This window comes from Eriocheir sinensis, chromosome 42, assembly GCF_024679095.1.
Source record: "Eriocheir sinensis breed Jianghai 21 chromosome 42, ASM2467909v1, whole genome shotgun sequence".
In the NCBI taxonomy this organism is placed as follows: Eukaryota; Metazoa; Arthropoda; class Malacostraca; order Decapoda; family Varunidae; genus Eriocheir; species Eriocheir sinensis.
The window spans coordinates 3,350,963-3,359,930 of record NC_066550.1 but is presented as its reverse complement, the minus strand read 5'-3'; positions in this window follow the sequence as shown (position 1 = coordinate 3,359,930).

The window sequence follows — 8,968 nt, the reverse complement described above, 5'->3', positions numbered from 1 at the left end:
AATAAAAATAATGCAGACCCTGAAAGTTCTTAAGAAAAACAGGCGTTGGTGTTAGCTGCTTGTAAGGGCACAGGGAAAGAGCGTCAGACGCGTTCACACGGGTGAGGGCGATCTCGCATACCCCTCCCTGAACTGGTAGGAAGGCAAAGAGAGACGCAGAGAAATGGAATCGCCCGAAGACCGTCTCCTTGCAATACTGCAAGAGTGAGTAGCTACCCGTTGAATACAGAGCGAAATCCTTCGCGATTAGAACAAGAGACGGAGACGTGTCCAGGGCTAACACACTGTCCTTTGCTGAAAAAGGGAACGGGACAATTTCGTGTGCCTCAAACACGTCCGCCGTCTGAAAAGGAACATGAATGATTATGGCATCGGGGGTGAGGCTGGACTCAATCAAGGGGTAAAAATATTGACTCATGTCTGGGGTGAATAAAGGTGTTAGGCTATAATTTTGATACCCGATCTGGACAGTCATTCTCAAATCGTGTAGAGGGAACAAGGCAGGTGTGACTCTACCGTGCGCTGCATCAACCATGTTGCTAATAACCTGCTGATTTGCCGTTGCGACGAAGTTAATGACGTTTTCCAATACATGCAAGGCCTGATCTAGGAGGAGAAACTGATTCACCTGGTCGATCTGTTCGACAACTATGTTGATAACCTCTACCATCTTATTTGTCTGCTCTAGCAGTGCCTCAATGTTAGTATGCAGTCGCGCAAGTTTTCTACAATTGGCGTTGATCACCCTGCGATTTCGGGCAGCAAAGGAAAGTACATGAGCGTAGTGGTCCCGCAAATCGCGAACGTCCTCGTCGGTAGCCGTACCGAAAAGGAACTTTGAGGCGGACCCAACGATGTTGAGCAACCCCCTCTTTACCCGAGAGTGAATTGAGTGAAAACTATAATCCATGTCTACCTCATCAACTTTTCCCAGTAAGAACAGAATCCTATCCTCCAGTAGTTGAAAAAGAGTCAGAGAGTTGGTACTAGAAGGTGCCTTGGATTCCCTAGTCATGGTAGCCCGTATGGCGTCTGCCATGCCGAGTAGTTTTTCTGAGACTATCCTGATTGTGTCAGTTGTGTTGGTCAAGGAAGTTTATGGATATTTTACGAGGAGCACATCTTCTATGAGGAAGACCTCTCCTATGTGTGCCGTGAGGGCACCAGGCTTCAGGTGGATGGGTGTCGTTGCAAGCAGGGAGCTGAGGGACAACAAGATGATCAGAAAACGCAACATCATGATCTGAAAGTGGTGGGAATGAAGTATTTAAACCCGTGGTCTCAAGTTATAGCTATGGGTGTTGGGATTATCTTGTTGAACATTTGACTCTGAGGGGGAATTACCAATATCAAGGTCCAAAGGTGAGGGAATTACTTTCAGACGATCACTGTGAACTTCTAGACTGACTCCACTATTCGACTCGAGAACCTCGAACCGATTTCCCCTGACATTCCGATCAACTCGGTAAGGACCCACAAATTTAGCCCCCAGTTTCGAACTCCTTTCCGCTTGCTTAATCATGACTGTGTCACCCTCTTTAAAATTCACCGGGACGGCCTGTTTGTGTTGTTTTGACATCATTTCAACCTTCGTAGCTTTTAACGTACACCTAGCTTCTGAGTGTATCTTGGAAAACATATGCATCTGCTGTTGTGTGTACCTATCAATGTTGTAGAGAGGTTGTTGTAGGATTGTTAGGAAGTCGTGCGGAAGAAGTTTTTCCACCCCATATAAGATGTAGTAGGGATACTTCCCCGTAGAGTCGTTTACCGACGTATTTATGGAAGCGGCTATATGCGATAGCCAATCCTCCCAGTTATCGTTGAGATCGTTCACGATAGGCCTGAGGACCTGTAAGATTTTCCTATTAGCCCTCTCCGCCAACCCATTAGCAGCTGGGTGGTAAGCTGTGATGAAGGATTGCGTGATGTTAAACTGAGCGCATATTTCGCTCAATACTGAGTTCCTAAACTCGGTGCCATTGTCACTCAAAAGAATTCGAGGAGACGAATGTGGACACAACACGTGAGTCACGAGGGCATGGGCCACGCGTGTGGCTGTCTTGTCCTTGAGAGGCGCTAGAGCTAGAAACCTAGAGAACTGGTCGACGCACACCAATAAGTAGCGCGAACCATGTTGGCTCTGGGGGAGCTGTAATAAGTCTATACTAACAACATCCCATGGCGCCTCTGGTACTGGGTATTGCAACATAGGTGCTGGCCCTTTGACGGACCCTTGTGCTTAGCACAAACGACGCAATGTGCGACATGTTTTTCTACATTAACCCGTAATGTGGGCCAGTAGAATTTTCGTCTGGTGGCAGATAGCGTCTTGTCTCTTCCTGGGTGACCCGCAATGGGTGTGTTATGGACCAGCTTAAGCGTCACGGGGACGTATTTGTCTGGGATGACCGGTTGGTCTGTAGGTACCGGTTTGGTTGGCCATGACCTACAAAGGAGGTTGTCCTCTGATAGGAAGAATTGTGAAAAGGGAACTGGCAATTCAGGAAGGTTTGATTCGTCCCCCGACTCGAGGGCGTAAATTAACCTCTTCCACAAAGGGTGGTCTCGCTGAGCAGTGTGTAGCTCAGGTGAAGTGAAGTTGTGGATGACCTCTGGGGTGGTAATCGCGCCTATCGGAATATTCCGAGATACGGCATCTGCGACCACATTTGTTTTCCCGGTGATATATTTTATCTCCGGATTGTATGCTTGGATCGTTAAGAACCATCTTGCCAGACGACCGTGTAGGTTTTTTTCCCTTAAAAAGGTCAGTTATGGTCGCGTGGTCCGTATACACAATTGTGTACCCCATCACTATGTCACGAAAATGCTTCAGAGCCCACACAGTGGCAAGAGCCTCTAGGTGGGTAACAGAATAGTTCTTCTCCGGAGCTGTAAGTACTCGACTGGCGAACGCTATCACATGCTTTTTGCCGGACTTATCTGTTTGCATCAGAGCGGCTCCTAGTCCACTAGCCGAAGCGTCGGTACAAAGCTGAAAGGGGTCCTTGAAATCCGGAAAGACAAGGACCGGAGCCTGTGTAAGCGCTTTCTTTAAATCCTCAAAGCTCGTTTGCTGAGCTGGTAGCCACTGAAATGGTACGTCTTTCTTTAAAAGATGGGTTAGGGGACTCGCGCGTGCTGCGAAGTCCTTTATAAAAGGCCTGTAATAACCTGCGACACCCAAGAAACACCGTACCTTGTCCGCAGACGTTGGCTAAGGGAACTCGGCAATAGCCTTTATTTTGTCGTCCACTGTGTGGATGCCGAATTCGTCCACGACATGCCCCAAGAACTTGATCCGAGGCTTTAAAAATTCACATTTGGTGATTTTGAGCTTTAATCCGACCTCTTGAAGTCTGTGTAGGACTGCTTTTAGTGTTTTCATATGTGCATGCACGTCTTTACTTGCTATGATGATGTCTAAATACACATAGACAGAGTTGCCCAGCAAGTCACCAAAAATACTGTTCACTGTCCTTTGGAAGGTCAAGGGAGCTCCTTTGAGCCCGAACGGCATCCTCGTCCACTCATAGTGGCCATGAGGCGTGCTGAAAGCCGTTATTTCACGTGACTCGGGGGCCATGGGCAGTTGCCAGTAGCCACTGACCAGATCAAGACTCGTAAAGACTTTATCTCCTCTACCGAGACACATCAGAAGATCTCTAAGAACGGGAAGCGGAAAATGATCATCCACGGTCGCGGTGTTCACACGCCGGAAGTCAATCACAGGACGATAAGAACCGTCTTTCTTTGGAACCAGAAACAAGGGTGAATTCCACGGGGAATTCGATTCTTTGATGACACCTTGTTCTAGCATTTCAGAGATAAGTTGTTGCACCACCTCCCTCTGACTGTGGGGGAGCTTGTACGCATTGATATATACAGGATTTGTATTGGGTTTTAACTTAATGTGGTGTTCAGCACACTGCGTAACTCCAAGCGGCTCGCCTGGTAGAGCAAGCGCCCCCCGATAATGTTCCAAAAGCTGGACTAAGGTTGGTTCAAATTCGGAATAGTGTGCAACTTTTAGGAATGCCTCTAAATTAGCTGTGTCTTGTTCGGGAGAAGCCTGACACGCCGAGGTTATGCCTGAGACTTGGGCTGAAGGGTATTCAGCTGGTTCCGGGGCGACATTTCTCCCATACACTAGACACTGGCATAATCTAACACCGTGTCTTAAGGATACAGGGGATCCAGACGTGTTTATTACCAATGCCTCTGCAAAACCTCCCTCCTTGACTGTCGCAAGAGTTACCTTTACCGTCACGCGGTGTATGTGAGGAGCTCCGTCGATACACACATCACTGCCCGTCGGAGGGGCGTTAGGTAAACGGATTTTAACAAGTTTTGCAGCACGATCCGGAACTATATGAGGACCTTCTACGACTGCCGTTACTGTCCGCCACAAGTCTGCAATGTTTTCGTGTGGTTTGACCGTAAGAGGTGACACTTGGGCGGCGGCAGTCCCTGAGTCTGTGGTGGGTTGGACATTTCCCCCTCTGAGGGTGGGATTACAGGTGACAGAGGCGATGGATTTACCATCCCCTGTATGCGTCGGCCTTGATACACGATCGCGTTGCTTTCATGGTTTATGGTTATGTGCAGGTCTTTCATGGCGTTTAATCCTAAGATCCCATCCACAGGTAAGGTAAACCTGCTAGAGACAAAAGAAATCTCGAAAGGGACATACATTTTCATGTAAGCTGACTGTTAGTGGTACTCGCCCAAGGATTCCCAAAGTGGCGCCCGTTACGCCTACCACATTCAGGTTGTTCTCTTGGAGCGGCCAATTTTCCCCACTCGCCTGTCGTGTCAGTGACCTGTAAGCGGAGTCGGAGATGACATTGACTGTGGCACCTGTGTCAACCGCTAAGGTGAGTGAAATTCTGCCCACCTTGCAAGGGAGGGCAATTATGCTTGTCCGTCCCAAGGCGGCAATGACGGAGTCAAGTTGCTCCCAATTAGTATTTTCCTTAAGGGACACTTGGATGTACGCTTCGGCGCTGTCACGAAGTCATGTCTTTTTATTCTGAGAAGAGGAGTGTGGTTTACTGTCCGCTGAGGACTTATACTTCTGTTCCTCCTTGGCCTTTTGTATTGCAGAACAACTGTCTGAATCATGAAAACAATTCCCGTGGAGAAGGCAAAGGGCAGCCTTCCGCTGATGGTTTGGCCTAGGGTTCCTGTGTGATGAATGATGCCCGCCCCTGTAACCTCCTGACCTCTTATCTGAGCCCTGTCTTGAATGTGTTGATTCCCTACGTTTCGCGAAGCAAGAATGTTCAGAATGTCCTGATTGTTTGCAAAAACTACAGGTGAGAGAGACCTTACTTTGAACCTGCAATACTGCGGCTGTCGCGAGGGGATGATGGTGAGGGTGTCCTTGAACCTTGAGTGGGTTGTAAGTATGCAGACGAACCCGGGGGTGAACGAATTCTGCGGCCTGTAATTGATAAATAATGAGTGCCTGAACATAAGATTACCTTAGTAAATTCACCGGTTGTGGTATCGTGTTCCGGTCCCTCTTCACTTGAAGGACGAGCCAACTGTTTAAAGGTGTCGCCGAGTTAAGCGAGAGTGTCTTTGTTCATACTACGGTGTAAATCATTTACTAAATAGGAGCATATGTTGATAGCTGTAAATATTAACCAATAAATGGAACGTGTATGAATTAATAGTTTGCGTCGAAACCCTAAAAAGGCAAGCAAGAATGGCTAGCAAGGTGCCTGTTTAGTCGGAATAGAAGTTAAGGTTATAATGGAATGCCATAATGATATAGGTATATGAAAGAATAACTATATAAACAAAGTGGTATGTTAAGTGAGTATACCATTGAAGCTCAGCGGGGAAAAGAAAACGGAGGCAGGTCACACTGATGAAGATTAGCTTTGATCAGGGAACTCACACTATACTCAATAGACTCGCTAGCAAACAATAAGAAAGAATCAATATCGTATGCGAATGAACGTTACTCTCACAATTATGACTAATTAACAGTGTTAGGAACACAAAAATAAAAAAGGTCGTGCCTCTTTACGGACAATAATGAAATAAGCCGAGTCGGCATATTTTGACAAGAAGGGAATATCCACAAATACCAAGATCAATCAGCTGATGTAGTGGAGAGGGCGACGGTTTGTGATGCCCTGGGGTACGTGCAGTCGTTGTAGGCGCGTCAGGGAACCTCGGCCGCGGCCACAGCGGCGGTGAGAGGTGAGGGATGGGCTGACATCGGAGGACTCGCTATGTAGGTTGAAAACTGCTGACCCAGCGAATTGAGCGGCAGCGGGTGTGAGTTGGCACACCATCGCCAGACGTATGATGGCCGCGGCGTTCTCGTTATACCGGTAGTAAGAGATGGGCGGCGGTGGCAGATAAGACGACTTGGGTGTGTAACCTCTTGAGAAGACGCCTTGCAGGAAACGGTAGTGGTAACAGCTTGCAGTCACCGGGAGATGTCCGCGGGTACCCTTGCTGACTGTTTGCCGGAAGAGGTTTGGGCCGATGCTCCCGGCAGCGGCGGTGGTGCCGCCAGCTGTAGTGCGAGGGGCATGTGGGGTGTTCCAAGGTCAGCGGGGCGTGCCTCCTCCTTGCTGGTGTGAATACTTCTGCCGTATCGTGGAGTGGCTTGCAGTGTTCGTAGCAGTGCTGGCTTGAAGCGGGGGAGCGGCTTGTAGATTGTGGCCCTCGCTTTCGGCTGCGTAGGCCTGTGGGTGTGCTCGGGGCTTGTAGGCTGGACGCCTGCAGAGTTGCTGCTGGTGTGCTCGGGGCTTGTAGGCGGTGGGTGTGCTCGGGGCTTGTAGGCTGGACGCCTGTAGAGTTGCTTGTAGCTGGTGTGCTCGAGGCTTGTAGGCTGTGGGTGTGCTCGGGGCTTGTAGGCTGGACGCCTGTAGAGTTGCTTGTAGCCGGTGTGCTCGAGGCTTGTAGGCTGGACGCCTGTAGAGTTGCTTGTAGCTGGCGCCTTGTGAGTTGCGTGTAGCTGGCGCCCTGTGAGGTGCTTGTAGCTGGCGCCTTGTGAGTTGCGTGTAGCTGGCGCCTTGTGAGTTGCCGCGGACGGCTGGTGCGTTGCCGCGGACGGCAGGTGCGTTGCCGCGGACGGCAGGTGCGTTGACTCCTTCTTCCCTTGTACGCCTGTCCCCGGAGTTTGTTGGTGAGTTCTCGTGGCTTGGAGGAGAACGAGGTAGCGAAGGCACAGGCGCGGGGTGACCGCTGCCAACCAAATGTAACGGGCTTGTCGGGGGGCGTTTAAAGGGTGTTGATTAAGACTTCAGCTTCCTTAAGGCGAATTATATTCGTAGCCCTTATGTACAAAAAGCGTCGGAGCGAGAGCGACTGTCGTTGTGTGTCAGTCGGACTCTCGTGAAGGAGTGACGAGTTACAGGTTGGAAAATAATTGTTACAATTGGTCACGTATGTCAAGGTGACCTCTGCGCACCATCGGAGTGCAAAGTATACAAAACTGAGATGGTAAACACTGACGGACGAAATTCCTATAAGGTGGCGTGATCTATCTGTCGTGGGTTTTTTCCATTGACAATTGTATGCCTAATTCGTGGTGATATTAAATAATAATGATACATTGACATCCTACTATAATACCCTTTTTAAAAGCCCCTCATTCATATATAGACTTCGATCAGGTCTCCTCGCAACCTTCGCCTTTCTAGGGAGTGTAGATTTACATGTTTCAGTCTATCCTCATACGTCAAGGTTCCCACCTATTCAAAAACTCTAATTTCTAGCGAATACATCTGCTCCTCCTGGGACGATAATATATGGAAATCAATAGCCTCAGACAGTGCTTTACTTCAAACGGGTACCAATTACATATGTTCGAAACAAGAATAAAACGGTTTTTTTTAAGTAGCCCTAAATAAGTTTACACTAGAAACACCGAGGAAAAAAAACAAATTAAATATATTACATTGTCATTTCAAGGATACTAGCTACCAAATTAGGGAAACACTGCAACCCTTTCTCCAAAAATATTTGTCTTTTACATTCACATTTACAGATTCGAATATGATTCGCTCCTTTTTTTAAAAATATAATGATACATTACCCAGTCACTTTTGTTCAGATACTGTTTATTCATTTTGCTGTACAGATGGACAAATCGGGTATATGGAACCAACACACAAGATCGCTAATGGCTCATTTTTTTTTAGTATTTATAAATCATTCTAGGAATGAGGAATACAAAATTGGGGAGAGTGATTTCAAGATCTTATTGAGAGTTAATCATTCGTCAAATTTAAGAATTGCAGATTCACTGTTCATTTTTAAAGACAGGTCGGAGCTAATCCAAATGAATATGTTGTGTTAGGTTGGGTTAGCAACTAGTCTTCTCGAGTATTTTGTATTCAATATTGTAATTTTTGGGTTATTGTATTATTGATTTCAGTTTCACAATAATATGAATATGGGGTGGGAGCTTATATTACAATTTTAGTTTCCAATTTATTTTTATTTTTTATTGTTAGTTTCGAGGTTGGAACCATCGGTTGAAGTTAACCTCTGCTAGACACTCTGAGCTGCCTCTTGTGAACTTGGTGTATATAAAGAGGTAAGACGTAGTGATTTGTGTGCCTGAGTCTCTTCTCCGCTCTATGCACTTCAGAGAAATCCTACGTTATATGCATCCCCCTGCCTAAGCTACTGCACCATGCACCAAGGAGAATAACAAAAAAATGCCAAAATTCATCTTGACAAATTTAATCCAGCTTTCAGGCTGTCGTGCTGCAGTAATATAGACTATATATCGTCATACCACGAGACATTTCTTAAGGTAACTTGTATTTCATTATAAAAATACAAACTTTGTGAATAATGTGTTTGTGTATGCCTGTGTAATAATAATAATAATAATAATAATAATAATAATAATAATAATAATAATAATAATAATAATAATAAATGGTTTATTCATTTGTAGGCAGCCATAAGGCTGAAAATACACAAA